The sequence below is a fragment of the Aquarana catesbeiana genome, linkage group LG01 (assembly GCF_042186555.1).
Source record: "Aquarana catesbeiana isolate 2022-GZ linkage group LG01, ASM4218655v1, whole genome shotgun sequence".
NCBI classification, from domain to species: Eukaryota; Metazoa; Chordata; class Amphibia; order Anura; family Ranidae; genus Aquarana; species Aquarana catesbeiana.
The window spans coordinates 666,197,070-666,221,308 of NC_133324.1; the positions used below are offsets into that span (position 1 = coordinate 666,197,070).

General features: G+C 44.6%; 1 protein-coding gene across 1 annotated transcript in view; it reads left to right on the top strand.

The window, feature by feature from the left end:
• Positions 1-1,766: 1,766 nt before the first annotated feature.
• SGMS2 (sphingomyelin synthase 2) overlaps positions 1,767-24,239 on the top strand; it is a 91,467-nt gene continuing 68,994 nt past the window's right edge. The window contains exon 1 of the mRNA XM_073602051.1: positions 1,767-1,953. The gene's annotated coding sequence lies outside the window, so the exon portion shown is untranslated. The remainder of the gene's footprint in view (positions 1,954-24,239) is intronic.

Below are 24,239 nucleotides of genomic sequence, written 5' to 3' on the forward strand. Positions count from 1 at the left end.
TATATATATATATATATACCTGCATTTCAATGTAGGGGGGTATGCGGCCTGCCCGCCCGGCTGTACTGTGATTCGTCAATCAATGATTGACCGCTGGCACCTGGTGATCGGCTCTGAGTTTTCCCGAACACAGCGCTGTGAATGCAAACAACACAGAGCTGTGTTCAGTGACGGGGATCTCGTTGTTTGTTCATTCCCTGATAAACAGAGAATGAAAGCAACTCGATCCCCAGTAAAAGCAGCACACAGTACAAACATGAAAACTTGTTAGGCCCCTTAACCCATTGATCGCCCTAGATGTTAACCCCTTACTTCCCAGTTTCATCAGTACAGTGACAGTGCATATTATTAGCACTGATCACTGTAATAATGGCACTGGTGATGTCAATGGCAGTTAGTTCGTCCCCCCCCCCCACGGCCGGTTAGTGTCTGATTGCCAGCCGCACTATTGCAGTCCCGTTATAAGTCGCTGATCACGTTGTGTTCGCATTGGGTTTGGGTTCAACTGTGAACACATCGAACAACAAAGTCTGGGGAATGCCCAGGAAAAAACCAAAGCCAAACCAAACCAGCTCACAGACAACCAAATTGACCCGTCTAACAGTATGCGTTAAAAACAGGGGTTTAGTCCGCACGCATTTGCAAACACGTGTGTGAGCCACAGAGCCACGTCATGGCACCCTGGTATCCGTGGTCCCAACACAAAAATATGAGTGTCCCCACAGTGGAGGCACATACATTCTGATGTGAACACATTGAAGCCTGTTGGGCCATTATTCCATCCTGGCTGGCTCGGTGCTCCAGCTCACCTTTACGAATTGGGTGCTTGTTTTGTTATTTTATCATCATGCTATGCTCTTATGTATTTTATTGTCCCCTTTTGGAAAATACTTTTATATTATATGACAAATAAACTTTGTTATATTTTATACCTTGTATTCGTTTCTCACACTGCCCTAACCTGCCTATAAAGTCCACGCTGGGGCAATTTCTTTCTTAAGTTGCTGATCATCGCCATTACTAGTATATTTTTTTTTTAAATATCCCATAGTTTGCAGATGCTATAACTTTCACACAAACCAATCAATATACACTTAGTGGGATTTTTTTTTTTTTTTTAACCAAAGACATGTAGCAGAATACATTTTGGCCAAAATTTATTAAGAGATTTTATTTATTTTTTTTTTTTTTTATGGGGTATGTTTTATAGCAGAAAGTAAAAACAATGTTTTTTTTTTTTCAAAAGTTTGTGTTTATATAATAAAAAATAAAAAGCCCAGAGGTGATCAAGTACCACCAAAAGAAAACTTTAGTTGTATGGGGAGAAAAGAGAAATTTTGTTTGGTTGCAGTGTCACATGAAGGGGGTAAAACTAAAGTGAAGTGAGTGGAGGTGGATATACAGGACATACACAGGAACAACACTTTACAATATAAAGGGAGACGGTACAGTTACAAGATAGTACAATAAAACAGAAGAAGGTGAAGAGGGCTGTGCTCATAAGAGCTTACAATCTAATAGATGACAACACACTGAGCAGACACCATGCACCTGCAGTCACCTGATGCTGACTTGCTGCTGAGAATAGAAAGTGCTCACGACAGACCCCATGAAGTCATCATTGATAAGTGATAGTGAGGAATGTCATCATCACACCTGGCCCTGTGTCCTGGGATGGGCGGCGGAGGACTCTGAGTCAGGCATGGAGAATGGAGTGGGAGGGAGAGGACAGTGATGTCAGTCTGGGAGGAGGAGGAGGAGGAGGAGAGGAGGAGGAGGAGGAGAGGCGGAGGAGGAGATCGCTCCCCGAGTGAAGACACAAGGAGAAAAAAGGGGTCGGGCAGGGATCATGAGGACTTGTGTATACACAGAGGCAGGACACAGTATACACCGCGACACCCGGGACAGGAGAGCCACCCTGCTGCCAGCCCCACACACCAGAGCCTCTGTCAGGTGGGTGCACCCTCATCATCAATACTGGACGGGGAAAGTTTTACTGGGGCTCATAGACTTAGGGGGTACTGCCAGTGTGTCTTCTAAGTCCATCACAGGGCACTGCCAATGTGTCTTCTAAGTCCATCACAGGGCACTGCCAGTGTGTCTTCTAAGTCCATCACAGGGCACTGCCAGTGTGTCTTCTAAGTCCATCACAGGGCACTGCCAGTGTGTCTTCTAAGTCCATCACAGGGCACTGCCAGTGTGTCTTCTAAGTCCATCACAGGGCACTGCCAATGTGTCTTCTAAGTCCATCACAGGGCACTGCCAGTGTGTCTTCTAAGTCCATCACAGGGCACTGCCAATGTGTCTTCTAAGTCCATCACAGGGCACTGCCAATGTGCCTCCTAAGTGCATCGATGTGTGTACACTAAGTACATCAGATGACACTGCCAGTGTGTATTCTAAGTGCATCAAATGGCTCTGTCAATGTGTGTTCTAAGAGCATCAGATCAGATGGCACTGCCAATGTGTGTTCTAAGTGCATCAGATGGCACTGCCAATGTGTGTTCCAAGTGCATCAGATGGCAGTATCAATATGTGTGTACCAAGTGCATCAGATGGCACTGCCAGTGTGTGTTCTGAGTGCATCAGATGACAGTATCAATGTGTGTTCTAAGTGCATCAGATGGTGATATCAATGTGTGTTTTATGTGCATCAGATGGCAGTATCAATGTGTGTGCACCAAGTTCATGGGATGGCACTGCCAGTGTGTGTTCTAAGTCCATCAGATGACATTATCAAAGTGTGTGTACACTAAGTGCATCAGATGGCACTGCCAATGTGTGTTCTAAGTGCATCAGATGGTAGTATCAATGTGTGTGCACCAAGTGCATCGGATGGCACTGCCAATGTGTCTGATCTGCGAGTATTAAATGGCACTGCTAACTTGTGTGCTCTGAGTGCATCAGAGGGCAAGACCAATGTGCGTACCCTCAACATTCAGATGGCACAGTCAATGTGTGTGCTCTGAGTGCATCAGTGCCAATATCAGTGTGTGTGCACTAAGTGCATCAGGTGGCACTGCCAATGTGTCTGACCTGAGTGCATCAGATGGCAATAGCAATGTGTATGTGCTTGGTGCATTGGATGGCACTGCCAATGTAAGTGCAATGCAAGGCGTACCTTCAGTTACTTGACTACTACCATAGTGGGTTCACATGTGTAAGCATTCCAGCTAGAAATACATACAGATGGTGTTATGCCCTATGGACCCTCCTCAGCCTGGCATGTACACTGTGACTCCTAAACATGAAATGACTTTCTTAGGTTTTCTGTGAGCTGTCAGGTGAACATTGCCATTCATACCCATCTACCTATAGTACTACACTGTTCTTTCCTCCCCTGCAACATTCCTTCTAGATTACTGGGGAGGGCGAGGGAGTAACTGCAATCATTATATCCTGCTAAGGCAGAGGAGAAGTTAATATGTATCATAATATAGATAAGGAACTTGTAAATGTTTGCTATTGATCTCAGTTAGATGATGTATACTTCCAGCTTTGTTTGTTTCTCAATATTTCTGGAGGACAGTGTAGAATTGTATCACATATCACTTTGATTAGATTGTAGAAATCCCCAGCATTACAAATACTAAACATGCTGCATGCTGGCCATAAATCTTGTCTGCAATCAGTTTATTGGAATGTGTCATCTGTCATTGGAGTGACAGCAGGTACACAAAATGAGTGTCTATGTGGCTTGTCACACCTGTTGTACCTGAATTACCTACACCGTATCCCCGTCACTGCTTCACTGTCCTGCTATGGAGCGCAAAGTGCAGCCTTCATTCTGGATAGATGTGCAAATAATGGCAATACAGAATTTGGGATTTTTAAAACCAAAAATGTAATATATTGCAGCTTACCGATCATTAGATGTGGTGGCTGCATTCGTTTTCTTTTTTTGAGGCATTTTTCCTTCTGTTTTCCCCTGTGATTTGGCCAGTAACACACCTCCTGTGCCCCTACACTGGATGAATGAGCACAGGGGACAGCTTCGGACAGCAGCATTGTTAGTCTGGGGGGAGGTGAGTGTTAGATGTATTAGCAGATTTAGGTACACTAACAAATTGAAGCCAAACTCCAGCTAACACTTTATAAGCAGGTACAGCAAACAGTTTATTTTTTGTTTTGGGATAAAGGTTTTAAATTAAAAAAAATCTGATCATTGTAAGCACCCCTACATGGTTTGTCTCAACCTCCTAACTGATACATTTGCAAGAGAGCTTGTTCTGTTTAAAAACAACAGACTTACTGGCTGGATCGACAGATTGAAATAGAAGAAAGAAAGCCTAAAAAGGAAATCTCATTTAAGAACTGGTAAGCTGTAAAGAAATAATCATTTGAGTTTGGGTTTAATACCCAATCCATGTTAAAAAAATGTCCTGCGTTTCTGCAAAAAGCAAGAAAAAATGCATTGGTTTGAAAGCTAAAATGTTGACAGCTTTCTTTGCTGCTCACGTCCCTAAATACTTACCTCAATCGATCCAGCGCTGTGCACAGATGCAGTTCTTCTCTGCCCTCCAGTGGTGGACGCTCATGCAGGGTGCAGGGGCGCCAACCCCTTCATCCATGCGCCCGGCCCCTAATCTACATGCAGGGCACCAGGTGCATGGATTCCAATGGGTTTTTTTTTTTCGAAGCACGTGATTAGAGCCTCTAATTTGCTTCAAAACGAGCCCATCCAGTTGTGTGATATTAGCAAATTAATATTCGCTAATGTCTTCCTGTTTCTCCTCGCGGCCAATCATTGGCCGGGACTCGGGAGGAGACCCAGAGGGGAAGCCGTCAAAGCTGGGACCTGGATGGGATAAGTGCGGGGCTGGTGGGCGATGGGTGAGCAATGCAGCAATTAAGTGACGGGGGGAGGAGTGGCGATCAAGCGAGCAAGCCGGGGTGGGGGTGGTTGGTTGGCTGGCTGGCTGGGGGGGGTGGCTGGCTGGGGGGGACGTGGGCCGCCCCCCCCCCCCCCCAAGAAAATTGAGCACCAGCTGCCACTGCTCTCCTCTACCTCTACTCACAGAGACTGAGGCAGCAGCAGGAGCCATTGGCTATGAGGAGGGGGGGCTGAGCCGCACTGTGTGTGTCAATCAATGCACACAGCCTGGCTCGGAATTGAGCCCACGTAGCAGCTTGCTATGGGGGCAGACAGAGAAGAGGAGCAGCCAATTGCGCCAGTGGGGGGGGGACTCCAAAAGAGGAGGATCAGGGCCGTTCTGTGCAATGTCATTGCACAGAGCAGGTAAGTATGTCATGTTTATTATTTTAATTAAATAATTACTCTAAAATACATATATAATAAAATAAATATAAGCTTTTAATATATTTCTCAATAGTCACAAAGGATATCAATCTACTTTGTGTGCACCAAATCTAGTTGCAAACCCAGATATTACCTTGTAATAATATTAAAAGTAATGTTGATATCATCACTGTGCTTTACCTAGCCTGTGCAGAGAGCAGAGCTCTGGAAGTGACCCATTAGGTCCACCCACTATAGCAGGTATATGCAATTAGCGGACCTCCAGCTGTTGCAGAACTACAAGTCCCATGAGGCATAGCAAGACTCTGACAGTCACAAGCATGACACCCAGAGGCAGAGGCATGATGGGACTTGTAGTTTTGCAACAGCTGGAGGTCCGCTTATTGCATATCCCTGCACTACAGGCTGCCTGAAGAAAACTAGAGGAGGGGGCGGAGACAAGACCAGTCACTCTCTACAAGAAGAGAGAGCAGTAGTGACCGGTCTTTATTACAGGAAACTCCTACACAGAGGTAAAGTTTCACCTAGGATTATTGCACAGATCTGGAAGAAATGCATAAAGCACAGCAAGATTCAAGAAAGAAAACACGTCTCTTATATTTAGACAATATTTCTTTATCTTGGAGTTTAGCTTTAACTATAGCAGGAACAATAAATCTTCATGTATAATTTCACTGTAGAAGTGTTTATTGGACAAAAGGGTACAAAGTACAGTAATGTGCAAAAAAATACAGGAATCAACCAGATTTCACCTTTCATCAGTTCCTTAAAGTCTTGGTAATAATAGGCAATTTCTGATTGGATGTTTTGCATTACTACGCTTTCCATATTCCTCTCAATAATTCTAGCCCAAGACCTCCTCTGTAACTCAAAACTGGTAACCTGTAGAAATGTTTAAACATCGCCTATGGAGATTTTTAAGTGCCAAAGATTGTCGCCATTCCACGAGCGGGCGCAAAATTTGAAGCGTGACATGTTAGGTATCAGTTTACTCGGCGTAACATTATCTTTCACATTATAGAAAAAAATTGGGCTAACTTTACTGTCTTCTTATGTTTTTAATTCAAAAAAGTGTATTTTTTCCCCCAAAAATGTAGTTTGTAAGAACGCTGCGCAAATACGGTGTGACATAAAGTATTGAAGCGATCTCCATTTTATTCTCCGGGGTGTCTGCTGAAATATATATATATATATATATATATAATATGTTTGGGGGTTCTAAGTAATTTTCTAGCAAAAAACTTGTAAACAACAAGTGTCAGAAATAAGTACGGTCCTTAAGTGGTTAAAGAGATGCTTCATACTCCCCCCATAAATATACTGTAGCTGCTGACTTTTAATAGAAGGACACTTACCTCTCCAGGGATCCAGCAATGTCATCACCTGAGCAGATTCTTCTTCCGGGCTTCGGGTGCAGGCGCTGGCATTGTAAGTAAGGGAACCAGGCAGTGAAGCCTTGCGGTTTCACAGCCGGTTTCCTACTGCGCATGCGCAAGCCGCACTGCCCTTTGTGAACAGTCCCACGGTCTACTGGGACCCAGAAGGATGCAGGGGAAGGAGGGGGGCTAAACTTCCAGCTTAGATCGCCGCGGTGCATCTGACTGGAAGTGGGAGTGGGTACTTGCCAAAACCAGGAACCTGCTCCCCCCCAAATAAGTGGCAGTGGAGGGGAGAGGGGGTGTTGGGAGGCTGCAAACAAGTGGAACTTGCCCTTTTGGGTGAGGTTCCGCTTTAATAAATATACCACTGTAATTCCAAATCAAGTAGATACTTCCCTTGTTAAAGTAGAAGTCTAATGCCGCGTACACACGGTCGGACTTTTCGTCTACAAAAGTCCAACGGACGCCGACGGACTAAAGCTGGCTGGTAATCCGATCGTGTGTGGGCTTCTCCGGACTTTCAGCAGACTTTTTCAGCCTCAAATCCGACGGACTTTAGATTTGAAACATGCTTCAAATCTTTACGTCGTAACTACGACGGACCCCGAAATCCGCTCGTCTGTGTGCTAGTCCGACGGACAAAAACCCATGCTAGGGCAGCTATTGGCTACTGGCTATGAACTTCCTTATTTTAGTCCGGTGTACGTCATCACGTACGAATCCGTCGGACTTTTGTGTGGTCGTGTGTAGGCAAGTCCGTTCGTTAGAAAGTCTGCTGCAAGTCCGCCGAAAGTCCGCAGGAAGTCTGTCGGACAGGCTGTCGGACTTTTGTAGACGAAAAGTCCGACCGTGTGTACGCGGCATATCACTAAAAACCCTGCATCTATAGACATCCACGATCTAACACTAACCTATCTAGCTCTGTAAAGAAGAAATCAGTATACATACCTTTTTGAAGCCGATCCGACCCGATCTCCAGCAGCGGAAGCTCTGCAGAGCACACAGCCGACGACGGCTATGAAATGAATGGGGAGTGATGTCATACTGATTTTTTCTTTACAGGGCTAGATAGGTTAGTGTTAGATCATGGATGTCTACAGTTGCAGGGATTTTAGTTTTAAGATGGACTTCTACTTTAAGAAGTATTGTGTTGCTAATTATCATTGATTGAATTATTATTTATTTAGCATTTCCTGTTGATACCTGCTTACAGTATGCATGATAAAGATAGAGGAATAAGTAGATTTGGCCACAGGAAGGCTCAACCTTATGTCTAAGACCCCTTTCACACGGGCTGTCCAATCAGGTCCACCTTTCAGTTTTTCAGGTGCACCTAATGGTGACATGTCCGCTGACATCCGCCGCTATCCGATCCTGCCTGCCAAATCCAGACGGATGGTGGTCCTATTTTTCATCTGTCTGGTGGATCGGATAGGATCGGATGAAAACAGACCCATAGAGGAGAGCGGGACTGTGTCTGTGTCCGCTCTGCATAATGAGCGGAGCTGGACCTGTCATCCGCCTGCTCAGTGGGGATGAGTGGAGCGATCCTCCCGCTGAGCAAGCGGATCCTGCCAAGTCGAGGCGCCCGTGTGAAAGGGGTCTAAGGAGGTAATAGGTAAATATAATATTGTAGCAAACAACATAATTTTCTTCTTTTCTATGCACATTTATGTTGGCCATACACTAGTAGTTTTTTCGAATGAATGCTAATGGAAAAGTTTGTACAAACATTTGTAACAAAGTTCCCAGTACAGGCAGTCCCCGAGTTACGAACGGGTTAGGGACTGCTGGTTTGTTCTTAAGTCGGGTTTGTTCATAAGTAGGAAGCGCATGTGCAGAACAGCGGAAAAATCGTTTTCCGATGTTCGGTCAAGTAACCGCACATGCGTAGACGTCGTTTTCCGATGTGCCCACCGCTGAAAATTGGCTGCGCATGCGCAGAACGTCTCGCCATCTCCCGTTCCTAAGTAGGAGTCGTTCCCAAGTCGGAGGTTCGTAACTCGGGGACCTCCTGTACATTTGATGACTTGACTTATGTCTTTCGAAAGTACTTCAAAATTTTACGTGCTTTAAATATTTGATTTTGAAATTAATGGCCTTCCCACATTCCCTGTTAATAATTCAGTAGTTCAAGAAAAATTTATAATCTTGCTCTTTCGAATTTTCGTTAAAAATTAACTTCATTTTGACCCCACTAACCATTAGAAAATCAATGAACATTCCCAGGATGAAAATGATCAAACAAAATTATACTTATGCCATGTACACACGATAGGATTTTCCGACAACAAGCTCACATCCAACATTTGTTGTTGGAAAATCCTATTGTGTGTACAGGGCATAAGGCTGCCCCGCCCGCTCATAAGATGCTGTTTTTTTTTTACATTGCTATTATGCCATTTATTTTATTCGTTGTTTGCTGTTTGTTTCATTTCCACCGGTCTAATAGGATGTTTTGATGGGAAAATAAGAGGTCAATGTATCTGTGCAAATGGTATTAAACAAACAAACTATCCCCATTACAGACGATGCGACTGCGGCATGTGCTGTAATGAACTGTAGTAGCATTAGCTACATACAGTGAGTATCGCTGTGTTCCAGCAGATGTATGGGCAAACTTTTTGTCTGCTACTGTATATAAGCAGAGTTGGACTTAGAGCTTCTCTGTCATTTAGGAGAAGCCTTGTATTTTTGTCAATAAAAACAAGGCTTCCTCTGATTGGACGAGGTGGAGAGGCAGGTGGTTGATGTCACAGTCTTCACCTCAGCCAATCAGAAGAAGGCCTGTATTCCTTGAAAATAATACAAGGCTTCTCTTGAATGTTGGAGAAGCACTAAGCCCTGCTCTCGTTATATCTGGCAGCAGTTGCCTCAACCAGTCCTGGAACCCAGCGTCGCTTAGGCTGACCATACACGGTTCTAATCTCGGCTGGTTCAGCAGGAACTGACCGTGACATGAACCATTAATGAGCAGGTTGAATGTACCAAGTTGATTGATCGATCCACTTGGGTACAACCAGCCTGCCGGATTCTCTTACGAGTTTCGCTAACGGCTGCTATAGCTGTGGTTGCAGGAAAAGTTTTTACACCATGTATGGCCTGAGCTTTAAAACTAGTGGATTCTTATCTGCGGTGAGGTTGTCTGTGCAGATTCCTATTGCAAGCTTGTTACATAATGCTGACACTCCTTGTCTTTATAAGGTATGTATTTAGATGTGTAAATCAATGTTATGCCACGTACACACGATCGGAAATTCGGCCAGCAATAACCGATGAGAGCTCTTCCTTCGGAAAATGTGACCTTGTGTATGCTCCATCGGACTTTTGCTGGCAGAATTCCAGCCAGCAAAAGATTGAGAGCATGTTCTCTATTTTTCGGTCGGAAAAAGTTCCTATTCGAAAATGCGAGTCTGTAGCAATTCTGATGTGCAAAATTCCTACGCATGCTCGGAAACAATTCGACACATGCTCGGAAGCATTGAACTTCATTTTCTTGGCTCGTCGTAGTGTTGAACGTCACCTCATTCTTGATAGTTGGAAGTTCAGCGAACTTTTGTGTGACCGTGTGTATGCAAGGCATTACATTCTAACCTGCTGTACTGCAGGTTATTCAAGTTATCAATTATAGAGACGTTGTTTGTCATTGACCATTTTAAAGTGACATGACAGATAAAAGAAAGTAATGATATGTGTTGCTCTCACTGAATTGGACACCCTAGCCTTTTAAACAATGGTTATTGTGCAAGTGCAGGATCTCGCCTGCTGAGCAAACTATGCCTGTGTGTATATCAGTTCTGGTATGTATCAGTGCTTAGCAGGGAGTGTCACTGTACAAGTGAAGATAGCACATTGCTGTGTAATATTTTCCTTTACGGCCTTACTCATGGAGCCTAGACTTTTTTCATCAAAGCCCTCCGTGAAAGGGATGTAAATGATTAAATGGCATAGGTCACGTCCACACAACAACACGTATCTAGACAAATTCCATTTAATGACTTGGCTACTACTGTGTGATTTTCCTATTTTATATGAATATTCATGATCATTAAGGCTAGAGGGAACAGCCCTTATCACTAAGTACAATGTACAGTTCAAGAAGACATTAAACCTAATTTAAACATTGGTTTAAATAAAAGAGCAGAAAGTAATACATTGCCAAACTCTTATGTAAATGTTTCAGAAGTTTATCAAGACATTTCCCCCAGTACGGACTCCTCAGTAGTAGAACCCCCCATCCCCCCAGTAAAAAAAACCCTCACTAGTAGAACCCCCCCTTTCCCCCATTGCAATCAGTGGCGTCACTAGGGTTGGTGTCACCTTGTGCAGTAAAACATGGTGTGTTTTACACCCACCCACTCCTGTTAGCCTGACACATTGCTCTGTTCTGCCCCTGCAGAGTGACAGCAGGATAGGCAGTAGGGCACTGAGCAGTAGAAGAACCCCCTCCTTTTCCCCCAGTACAGACTCCTCAGTAGTAGAACCCCCCCTTTCCCCAGTACCGACCCCTCAGTAGTAGAAACCCCCTCCCTTTCCCCTAGTACAGACCCCCCCCCATGTTAGCCTGCCATAGTGCTCTGTCCTGCTGCTGCAGAGTGACAGCAAGATAGGCAGTAGGGCACTGAGCAGTAGTAGAACCAACCCTTTCCTCCAGTACAGAATCCTCAGTAGTAGAACCCCCCAGTACAGATCCCTCAGTAGTAGAACCCCCCCTTCCCCCAGTACAGACCCCTCAGTAGTAGAACCCCCCTTCCCCCCAATACAAACCCCTCAGTATTAGAACCCCCCCTTCCCCCCAGTACAGCCCCCTCAGTAGTAGAACCCCCCCCTTTCCCCCAGTACAGACCCCTCAGTAGTAGAATCCCCCCCTTTCCCCCAGTACAGACCCCTCAGTAGTAGAACCCCCCTTTCCCCCAGTACAGCCCCCTCAGTAGTAGAATCCCCCCCTTTCCCCCAGTACAGACCCCTCAGTAGTAGAACCCCCCTTTCCCCCAGTACAGCCCCCTCAGTAGTAGAACCCCCCCTATCCCCCAGTACAGCCTCCTCAGTAGTAGAACCTTCCCTTTCCCCCAGTACAGACCCCTTAGTAGTAGAACCCCCCTTTCCCCCAGTACAGCCCCCTCAGTAGTAGAACCCCCCTTTCCCCCAGTACAGCCCCCTCAGTAGTAGAACCCCCCCTTTCCCCCAGTACAGCCCCCTCAGTAGTAGAACCCCCCCTTTCCCCCAGTACAGCCCCCTCAGTAGTAGAACCCCCCTTTCCCCCAGTACAGCCCCCTCAGTAGTTGCACCCCCCTTTCCCCCAGTACAGACCCCTCAGTAGTAGAACCCCCCTTTCCCCCAGTACAGCCCCCTCAGTAGTAGAACCCCCCTTTCCCCCAGTACAGCCCCCTCAGTAGTAGAACCCCCCTTTTCCCCCAGTACAGCCCCCTCAGTAGTAGAACCCCCCCTTTCCCCCAGTACAGCCCCCTCAGTAGTAGAACCCCCCCTTTCCCCCAGTACAGCCCCCTCAGTAGTAGAACCTTCCCTTTCCCCCAGTACAGACCACTCAGTCGTAGAACCCCCCTTTCCCCCAGTACAGCCCCCTCAGTAGTAGAACCCCCCCTTTCCCCCAGTACAGCCCCCTCAGTAGTAGAACCCCCCCTTTCCCCCAGTACAGACCACTCAGTAGTAGAACCCCCCCTTTCCCCCAGTACAGACCCCTCAGTAGTAGAACCTTCCCTTTCCCCCAGTACAGACCGCTCAGTAGTAGAACCCCCCCTTTCCCCCAGTACAGACCCCTCAGTAGTAGAACCCCCCCCTTTCCCCAAGTAAAGACCACCATGTTTGCAGCAACAGAACAGAGCACTGTGATAGGGTGAGTGACAGCAGGATAGGCAGTAGGGCACTGAGCAGTAGTAGAACCCCCCCCTCCCCCCCAGTACAGACCCCTGAGTAATAAACCCCCCTTCCCCCAGTACAGTACAGGCCCCTCAGTAGTAGAACTACCCCCCCCCCTTTGCCCCCAATACAGATGCAGTGCAAGTGAACTTGTGTGTCCCCGTCCAGCACTGTGGTGAGTACAGTTTCCTAGACTTACTCATCTGTGATCCGATGCGATGCATGTAGAAGACGGTGCAGAACAGAAGTGGGGTGACAGAGGAGATTGGGAGTGAAGCCCCCCCCCCCCAGATTCTCAACCAAGGGCATTCTAGCCAGCAGCACCCACAGACTGGGCACAGTGTGCGCCCAGCTATGAGGACGAGGTAGGCAAGGACAGGGACGGGATCGACTGTGGCCAGTATACCAGTGTGCAGAATCTAGGCACAGAGCGGGAAGATGGGAGGAATATAAACACATTACTGACAAAGGCACAATGCTGGAACACATTGTGGGACACGTGTATGAAAATCAAAGATAAAGGAACCAGCAGCCTCTCATTGGGGCCCCCTAGTGGCCGCAGGCCCTTGGGCAGTGCCTGAGTGGCCAAATGGTCAGTCCGCCACCTGGTGGCGCCCTTCTGGCGGGTGTGCACCCCCCTCACCCCCATAGCGACACCACTGATTGCAATCAGCTTTGTCCATTCACTTTCCAATACTGAATTGAAGGAATAAAGAGAGAAGCTAAGGCCGGCTATAGACAGGTTGCAGGAAAGAAATCGCTCTATTCCCCATCAACACAGACAGTGATGACGGGGAATGCCTCCCATGGAGCCATTGGGGTTTATTTACGAAAGCCAAATCCACTTTGCACTGCAAGTGCACTTGAAAGTGCACTGAAAGTGAATTTGGAAGTGCAGTCGCTCTGAATCAAAGGGGTAGATCTGAAATGAGTGGAAGCTCTGCTGATTTTATCATCCAATCATGTGCAAGCTAAAATGCTGTTTTTTATTTTCCTTGCATGTCCCCCTCAGATCTACAGCGACTGCACTTCCAAGAGCACTTTCAGTGCACTTTCAAGTGCACTTGCAGTGCAAAGTGGAGTTTCCTTTAGTAAATAACCCCCATTGTCTTCTCCCAGTGGGGGGAGCCGAACACAATTATTATTGCTAGTGGCTATAACAGCTGCCTGCAATAATTGCATGTAGAATCTGACAGGCTGGTTGTACCCAAGTTGATCGACCAATCTACTTGGGTACATTCAGCCTGCCTATACATGTTTCGAATCTTGTCTGGTTCCTGCTAAACTGGACGAGCTTCGAACCATCTATGGCTGGCTTAACTGGTTGCTGTTGACAACACTAAGGTAGCAGCTTGACCCACATGAACAGTCAGAGTTCATCCAAATACTAGGATTGAGCAGCGGCTGCCTGTCCTTAAGGGGCGCCCCCCATATATGCGTCTGGCCCCCTAATCTACATCCGGGACACCGGACAAATGAATTTTTTTTTAAGCACATGATTAGAGCCAGAGGCTCTAATAGGCTTCAAAAAAGGGTGGTCTTGAAGCGCAGAGCACTGCACCCTGAGCTAACCCAGTTGTGTGACAATAGCGAATTAATATTTTTTTTCCTTTTGGGATAAAGTTTTTACATAAATAAATAAAGTATGATCATTGTAAGCACCACTGTCAGTGTTAGTTGGTCTATCTCTTCTCTGTAACTATGGGAAAGCTTTTCTGTTGAAAAACAACAGACTTACTGGTTGGATCACCAGATGAAAATAGAAGAAAGAAAGCCTAAAAAGGCTAATGCAGCCATCACGTTTAAGAAGTGGTAAGCTGCAATATAATAAATGTTTGCTTTTAGGGGTTAATACTTACAGTGGGGATGGAAAGTATTCAGACCCCCTTAAATTTTTCACTCTTTGTTATATTGCAGCCATTTGCTAAAATCATTTAAGTTCATTTTTTTCCTCATTAATGTATACACAGCACCCCATATTGACAGAAAAACACAGAATTGTTGACATTTTTGCAGATTTATTAAAAAAGAAAAACTGAAATATCACATGGTCCTAAGTATTCAGACCCTTTGCTCAGTATTTAGTAGAAGCACCCTTTTGATCTAATACAGCCATGAGTCTTTTTGGGAAAGATGCAACAAGTTTTTCACACCTGGATTTGGGGATCCTCTGCCATTCCTCCTTGCAGATCCTCTCCAGTTCTGTCAGGTTGGATGTAAACGTTGATGGACAGCCATTGTTAGGTCTCTCCAAAGATGCTCAATTGGGTTTAAGTCAGGGCTCTGGCTGGGCCATTCAAGAACAGTCACAGTTGTGAAGCCACTCCGTTATTTTAGCTGTGTGCTTAGGGTCATTGTCTTGTTGGAAGGTAAAGCTTCGGCCCAGTCTGAGGTCCTGAGCACTCTGGAGAAGGTTTTTATCCAGGATATCCCTGTACTTGGCCGCATTCATCTTTCCCTCAATTGCAACCAGTCGTCCTGTCCCTGCAGCTGAAAAACACCCCCACAGCATGATGCTGCCACCACCATGCTTCACTGTTGGGACTGTATTGGACAGGTGATGAGCAGTGCCTGGTTTTCTCCACACATACCACTTAGAATTAAGGCCAAAAAGTTCTATCTTGGTCTCATCAGACCAAAGAATCTTATTTCTCACCATCTTGGAGTCCTTCAGGTGTTTTTTAGCAAACTCCATGCGGACTTTCATGTGTCTTGCACTGAGGAGAGGCTTCCGTCGGGCCACTGTGCCATAAAGCCCCAACTGGTAGAGGGCTGTAGTGATGGTTGACTTTCTACAACTTTCTCCCATCTCCCGACTTTATTTCTGGAGCTCAGCCACAGTGATCTTTGGGTTCTTCTTTACCTCTCTCACCAAGGCTCTTCTCCCCTGATAGCTCAGTTTGCCCAGACGGCCAGCTCTAGGAAGGGTTCTGGTCATTCCAAATGACTTCCATTTAAGGATTATGGAGGCCACTGTGCTCTTAGAAATCTTAAAGGGGTTGTAAACCCTTACAGACCACTTTGGCCTACAGGTAAGCCTAGATTAAGGCTTACCTGTAGGTCCAAGAAATATTAGGAGATATTTGCAAAAAGACAGGCACCGCTGTCTATGGCGCACTGAGCATGCCGCTGCTAACGGTGATATGCCAAAGGTAGGCCAAAAGATATCTTCAGGTTGCTAAATAACGTTTCCGGATCTGACTTTCTTCGAATGTCTAAGGACAGCTATGGAAATGACATTCTATGGAAATGACTTTCTGTGGAAATGACATGATCATTGTATAGTAGACAGTTTTTTTCCAAATTAGGGAACGATCCTTTTACTTCAAGGAACTACAAAGCATGCCTGGCTGGCTGTTCTTAATTGGCCATTATGTTGATTACCTGGCCATATTGGATTGCTTCAGCCAATGGCTGTTATTTGTTTCAAAAAAAGGATTAGAGTTGAACTAAAGGCAAAACTTTTTCTGACTTTTTTATGGTCATTTACAATTGTTTGGTTTGTGCATGACTAAGGCAAGATGAAAATGAATACTCGTACATACATTTTGTAGATCATCTCAACCACACTTGCACTTTTCAAATTGTTGCTTAATATAGACTTTATAGCTAACTATTCTGATGGTAAGAATCAATAAAGAGACGTGTGTATATTGGAAGGATTGTGCTTTTACTGTTCTGCAGCAGGATGATAGCAGGAGATAAAAAAAAAAAATCTTAGCAACGAAGTACATTATGTGCTTGCCATACTCATCTGTGGTCAAAGAAATACACAATGTTTAACTAAGGACATGGCTTCTTGAAATTATATGTGGGCAGAAGATACCAAGCACCAAATAATCCATTCAGAAGTCCATATAAATGTATTCATCACACTGAAGTCACAACTTGTAGAGAAATTATATCCGATGCGTTTCCGGGAGCAAGAAATCCACCTTCATCAGGGTTGAGGTTTTAGTTGCTAGGGCTCTTGCTATGGATTGGTGTGAAATCTCCAAAACAATTTCCAAAACAAAAATTTCTACATTTTTTTTAAATAGAATTAGGAAAATAATAGGTGACCCTTAAAGAATAATATATGTTAGAAATTGGATGTCTCTTTGGGCTTTTTTCCTTTCATGCTTCTTCTTAGGGAGCTAATGAATGTGTCCAGTGTCAACAATGACCTTAGTGCACCTACAAGTATTGCCACATACAGCCATTCACTTGCATTGCAAATTGTATGTGCCAGCTCCCGGGCAATTCTTATTGGTATTTGTTTACTTGTATCATGTACCTGTGTGATTTTTGTGTGAAACTGCCCTGAGACCAGGCTACTCTGATTATGCACTCCCAGGGGCATCCTTGGCAGCATGGGCTCAGAGAAAGTGTGTTGAATGATGTTGGCCATTATTCAGCCAGGAAAACTAGTGACATCTGGTGGTGGAAAGTAATTGCATGAGAAAGCCCTGGATTGAAGTTGAGTATTGCAGCAAATGCTACTGCTTTTTTTATTTTTTTCTGTTTCAATATGTTTATTGAATTTTTAGAATAAACAAGAGATTCATAAACAAGCTCGTTGGTCGCCCACGCAGGGGCTAGAGACTAGGTAAACATTACCAAAGAGCAGTATTGTTCACAATTATACTATAACATAGTGAAAATAGGGGATGGTATAAAAAAATGAATACTGCATAAAATGCCATGTCCCCAAAATCGTCACCAAAGGGGAGGCTGTTCTCCAGCAACCCCCTCCATATGAGGCGACGGCATGAACAAGGATATTGAGAAACCAGAAAGAAACGAGAAGAGCGAAATGGCAGAGAGAGAGGGTCATAGATAGGAGTGGGGGGAAAGGGGAAGGGAGAACTCGGACTCGGGACCAAATAGGATGCTTGGAGCGTGGGGAACTCATAAGAGATACATGGTTCCCAAATTTTGAGAAATTTACTGAAATATACTGTACATTTGTTCCTGAAGCAACATAGCAGTCATACCTGTCCACACCCCCTGGAAAGCTACACGTTGTGTCTTCCAGGCTTGAGCTGTAGTCAGTTTAGCCACTATAAAGAGGTATGTGGCCAGCTTCTGCTGTGGAGCGTATGAACCAGGTATTGGACAATAGGGCTAACTTAGCGTCCCCTAAGGACTGTTAGATGGAAAAGGGTCTGCAGTAAGCCAAAAACCCTAGACCCTTTTTTTATATTTAATGGGTTATACTTTTTTAGCAATAATTCTGTGTTAGGCCAACAACAGTCAGACCAGTGGCGGCACGTCTATTAGGGGCGCACGGGCGCCGCCCCCCATCCATGTGTCCGGCCCCCTGATCTACATGCATGGTGCCGGATGCATGGATTCTATTGGGGGGGGGTTTAAGCACATGATTAGAGCCTGAGGCTCTAATAGGCTTCAAGAAAGGGTGGGCTCAGGGCGCAGAGCGCTGCACCCGAAGCCCACTCAGTTGTGTCACAATAGCGAATCAATATTTGCTACTGTAACACTGATTCTCCTCCCAGCCAATCAGGAAGCGGGTCGTGAGACCCGTCACCTGATTGGCCGAAAGGAGATCTGATCGGATTGGCCACCAGGTGGAGGGAGGAGATACAGGGGAAGCGAGGAAGCAGCCAGAGAGAACAGCCTGGAGAGAAGCTGACGCCGCCCGCAGTACTGCCTGCGAGATTGGGTAAGTGCCGGGCCCCGACCTACTGACTGACCGATCCGGGGAGGGGGGGGGGGTGTCGCCCATTACCCTTCTGGTGGACAGACCGGGGTGGGTGCTATCCATGACCCGACTGACCGGGTGGATCATTTGCCCCCACCCCAAAAAAAAAAATCAGCCTCCACTTAGTCAGGCAGTTGACATCTCCAAAAGGATAAGTAAGGGCAACCTCCATATCTCTCTTAGTGTAGGTTTACTTTACTGTTTTATTTTTTTGGGGAAAAAAAACGTGTCGGGTATACAGAGTGTCACAGTGTCACTGCACTGCTCATATTCCTTTAAGTCATCTGTTTCATCATTGATTTTTTTGGGGGGGTGGGGGGGGGGGGGGCCTGCAGTCGGTTGGGTTACTCCCATGGGGTCGATCCAGCTCCACGGTCCACGATCCAGCTCCATCCGGTAGGTCATCCAGCTCCACACTTACCCCATTTAGGTCACGGACGGGCAGCACTCCTATGGGCGGCGGGCTGAGGCTTCCATTGCGTCTCCTCCTCCTCTGCATCGCGGCTGCTTCCACTGTGCATCTCCTCCCTCCTCCCCCTAGGCGTCTAATAGGATCGCCTGTCCTTTTTAGGTGTCGCATGTAGATTAGGGGGACGGATGCATGGATGGGGGGCGGCATCCCTGCGCTCCTTGTGGACAGGCTGCAGCGGTATACACCTTTTTTTGTATATACAAATAAAAGCTATATGTTTTATATAATACAGTTTCTCTCTTGAGATGCCCTTAAAGTCCCACAAGTGCTTGGGGGTTACATACCTACCCATTTTCTGATTAATTGGGGATGTTGGCAACAACTATTGGCTTTCTATGGTGGTTAATTTTCTCTATGTAGTTTTTTGGGAAGCAACACCAGTAGCCGTATCCGTTTATATTGTTGGTTGGTTGCTTGTTTGCCTATTTATACAGTATATTTCCAATCAAGGAACAGAGGCTTCACTGTACTGTGCACTTATTGAGTTGCAGGGTATATTGATTCCTTGGTCATAGAGATATAAATATTAATTCCTCTGTCAAAATACCCAAACAGTGCTTGCATCTGACTGGATGCAGACACTATTCAAATTTTCAACCAGGTTCCTTTAATTTTTCAGTCAAGGGATGACAGGCAGGAGGTAGCCAACAGGGCCACCCATTGAACGAATTTCAGTAAGTTAATCAGGAATTAGCCAAAATGTGCTCGCTCCCTGTATGGCCAACTTTTGTTTTACCATAACCTGTGATTTATAGTGTCCCTTTGGGTCCCACGCCCTACCTTATTAGAAGACATGGTTTCCGTACTTTACTCTGATGATGGCTAAATAGCCTGAAACATCTGTATAGAGTTTGAAATAACTGACTCTATAATATTTCGGCAATATTTGCACTATACACCAGTGGTTCTGGATCAGGGTTGCCAACCATCAGTAAATTTACAGTCAGTTTATAAAAATCAGTGACTTTTACACCTGTCTGTAAATATCAGCGGCTGATAATCTGTCATGCTGTGTTGACTTTTTAAGGGTAAATCAAGCAAATTACTTGTTATGGGTATTATCAGTGTATACTGTTTAAATATTGGTTGTCTTAGTTTTTAATAAGAGTTCTGTCATTTTTCAGGTTGTCATTAAAAAAAAATGTGTTTTATCAGTACATTTTTCATGTTTTGTTAGTAAAAAATGCTGCAGGAGGTTGGCAACACTGTTCTTGATGTTCATTTAGCCAATGAGGTATAAAGCAATGATTTGCATGGTCTGCTCACTGTCCTGAAATGAGGAATATTCCTCTTATTTTAGGCATATGTGTTAAAATGAGATAGGAAAACCTATTCTAAGAAGGCTTAACTGTGATAAAACCAAAGAGAAGTAACACAAATGTTCCCATTTGAAGATGGCCAACAAATATTTTTTTGTCGTGCATAAGACTCCACTCAAACCGACCCAAAATGTGTGGCCTCAGCCACCACTGCTCCAGCCGCAACCCTCTTATGGGTTTCACCCTGCTCATTGTTGACCAAACCCTGATGAGCAGGGTGAAACAAGTCAGGGGGTGCGGCCAGAGACCACACATTTTGCAAGCACCAGGTTGGTTTAAGCAGTGTCTTATGCACGATACTTTGAGACTCCTGAATTAGTGAACCAGATGACTGCCCCCATCTTCTGAGCACCGGCGAGGAGACACTCGACCCTCAGCTTTAAGCGGTGCTACAAGCTTTTGCATGATCAAAGAATTATTTTTATTCAAGAAATAATATGGTCGGTACAACTGAAGGGCGTTCTAAACTTAAGATTTGCTAAGACAAATAAACTTCTAAACAGTATTTTAGTTTTATATGAGAGATGTTATTCAAAGATCTCTATCACATTCCCTTGACGTTTCTACCAAAGAATTTATTGGTTCCAAGAACGTTAGAACTCCGCGTGAGGTCATAGTGTCTTTTGTGTCTTTTTAACAGTTAACAAAATGTAAAACCTGAACTATTTCAGTTATTTATGACAAAGGCCATTTATTTGAAAGTAAGTATCCTGCCAAAACTTTTTTTTTTTTTTTTTTTTTTTTTTTTTAGAAAAAGGGACGCCAAGAAACTGGTGTTAAAAATGGTGGACTTTGAAGTAATAACATGAGACATATCCTTTATATATAAAAATACATTACTTTATTATGAACATTTATTACGAGTTAAAACCCTATTGTATACAAAATTCTAAAAACTTCATAATAGGAATGTGCTCCCTCTATATAAACAAGTTCCCCTCAAGTAGGTGCTGGACAATAGTGATCATCGATGCCAATGTTGGATCAATACACCGTATAGTCCAGATGATCAAGTCCAGCTTTCAATGGTCAACATGTTTCGCTGCTTAGCTTCTTCAGGACCATATGTTTATGAGGGGGACCGATACTATTTTCATTAAACAAAAACACACATTTGGATCATATATAATTATTACATTGTCTCATATTTATATCATTCTTATTCTGAATACATTTACAGACTGCATCACTTACACGGATATGGTCGTAATAGGTGGAATCTAAACAGTCTAGGATCAGGCATAGGGGACCCAGGCATACCCACACACAGGAGACATGCATTGGCAAGGCAGGCACACTTATAATGTATAAAAATGTAAAATCTTACCACAAATCACAAGATTAAAAATAGAGGAGGGGGATCACCTTTTAATTCTCTACAATAGTCACCCACTACGCCTGCATATAGCCATGTCCCCAACGCATTAGCATCTAGAAAGAGTATCCACATCTATATACGTATCATGGAGTGGCAAGATCAAATTAGTCCCCACATACAAGTTTTTACCTACATCGGCCGACGGTCAGATCCTGCTGCCATGCAAACATCCCACCACATGCGGCTGACTAAAATCTAAATCTAAAAATGTAAACATTTTCTTTTTTTTTAGTTTTAAATGGAGTGAGGAAGGATTAGAACCCTTGTCAGATTTTCACTGCTGTTTAAGCCTCCATTATTGAGATTTCCCCCTCACCTACTGTCAACAGTTTCATAAGACAGGAAGTGAGGAAAAATCTGTAACAGGAGTTCTAGCCTTTTTATTTGTTTCTGTGTTGTTTTTAGGAATTTTCCCTTACTTCCTGTCTGGTGAAACGGTTACAGGGACAATAAGTGAGGAAATATTGTATCTCTCTATGGGAACCCTGGATGCAAATAAGACCCAGTGGGAATTTTAAAGCCTAAGTTTAGTAAAAAAAAAAAAAAATTAGTGCAAGGCACATTTTTTACAATCAGTGTGATGCATCCCTTGTGCTGCTGGCTGGTGCTTTAATTGAAATCTTTCTCTTCCGATGCTCCATCCTCCACTTCCTCAATGTTCCAGTGCAGCAGGGGCTAATATGCACTACTTAAGAGTAGTAACTATCCTTTCCGCCTCCCTTCTCCCTACATAGAAGCTGTACTATAGTTTCCATCTATTAAGCAGTCTACTAATGGAGGAGGGGCTTGTGAATGAAAGATCTGTTTCCATTCATAGAACACGTTTCATTGATGGAAGCTATAGTACAGTTTCTATGAATAGAGGAGGGGGGTGGTAAGGATGGGCTTATTGAGTGGATATGACAGGTCAGGTCCCTCGTCTCTTAACCCCCACTGAAGATTGGGGGTAGAGGGAACATTAGAGGATGGAAGATTCCAACTAAAGCAGTAGCACAAGGGATGCATGCATCATATTGATAGTAAGTAATGTCCCTTGTTTTTTTATTTTTTTTTACTAAACCTAGGCTATAATTCTTACTCTCTGTGTCCAAAACTGACCGAAAAAGTTTCAACTTGACATACACTATAATATTTTCCTTTTATAATGGCAAACCATTAGAGTTTACTTGTTACTCTAATGCCGCATACACACGAGCGGACTTTTCGACCGAACTGGTCAGACGGAACCAGTCCGTCGGACATTACGATCGTGTGTGGGCTTCATCGGACCTTCATCGGACCTTTTTGAAAATTCAGACGGACCTAGAAATAGAACATGTTTCAAATCTTTCCGACGGACTCGAGTCCGGTCGAAAAATCCGTTCATCTGTATGCTAGTCCGACTGACAAAAAAGGACACAAGGGCAGCTATTGGCTGCTGGCTGTGAACTTCCTTTTTCTAGTCCGGTCGTAAGTCATCACGTTCGAAATGATCAGATTTTGGTGTGATCGTGTGTAGGCAAGTCCGTTTCGTTGGAACTCCGTCGGCACTTCGTTGAAAAGTCCTTCGGAGTTCAGGCGGACGTGAAGTCCGCTCATGTGTGCACGGCATTATACAATTGATTCTTCATCCCTCTGCTGTCTTTCCATATAGTTTCTGCCTATGCAAGGCTCTAGCAGGACTGATGTCAAAATGAGCATTTAGGTAGTGTCAATGACTGAACAGATCAGGATCCTATGATACAATCCATGGGGAAGATTTACTAAAACTGGTGTACACAGAATCTGGTGCAGCTGTCAATAGTAGCCAATCAGCTTCTAACTTCAGCTTGTTCAATTAAACCGGAGTTCCGCCAAATTTTTTTTTTTAAAGTCAGCAGCTACAAATACTGCAGCTGCTGACTTTTAAAATAAGGACACTTACCTGTCCAGGGCGCCCGCGTTGTCGGCACCCGAAGCCGATCTGTCCCTCGGCTCTCGGGTGCTGCCGCCGCCATCTTCATTAAAGGACTCGCGTGGCACGATTCCACAGGTCCCTGCTGTCTCCTGGGACCTGTGTGTCTCCCAGAAGACAGCGGGGGGCACGGAGAAGGGGCCGGAAGTGGCGTAGATACCCGTGGGTGGCTTGGGTATCTATGCCCGGAAGTGGGAGCAAAATACCTGTATTAGACAGGTATTTGCTCCCCCCTGCAAGGTGCCAAATGTGACACTGGAGGGGGGGAGGAATCCAAAAAGCGGAAGTTCCATTTTTGGGTGGAACTCCGCTTTTAAGTTCTGACAATAAAACCTGGAAGCTGATTGGTTAATATGCACAGTTGCACCAAATTCTGTAAGCACCAATTTTAGTAAATCTCCCCCACGTGACTGGTGCCTCGGAATTGGCTTGTTACCAGACACTAGAGAGATGCTTAATTTTTCTTATTACAGTAAAAAAAAGTCAACTTGCAGAACACCATTGGCATTTAATTCCAATATGGAGGGCAACTATTTACATACATGTTTTTTCACTTTTGAGCACAGATCCTCTTTAACTTACATGACACAAGTGGTTCTGTGTAAGAGTCAGTAGAGAATGAGGCATCCAAGAAATCACCATTTATAAAGGGCTGTGCAGTAGCAGAAAAACCCTTCTGGGGTTTTGATATAAAAGACCTTACTGTTTCTATGCAGAAAAGATGGATTTGACCTTGAGATATTTCTGGTTTGAAGTATATTAGTTCATGAACCATGAATACATTCAAATTTTACATGAATTTAACAACCTGCAACCCGAGCACTGCATAGTCTTTTCAATGATTTTCAGATATACAAGTAAATTAGATCAGCTTGATGTACATTTCAGTACGTGTCATTTGCTTCATTTGATTCTTTGTA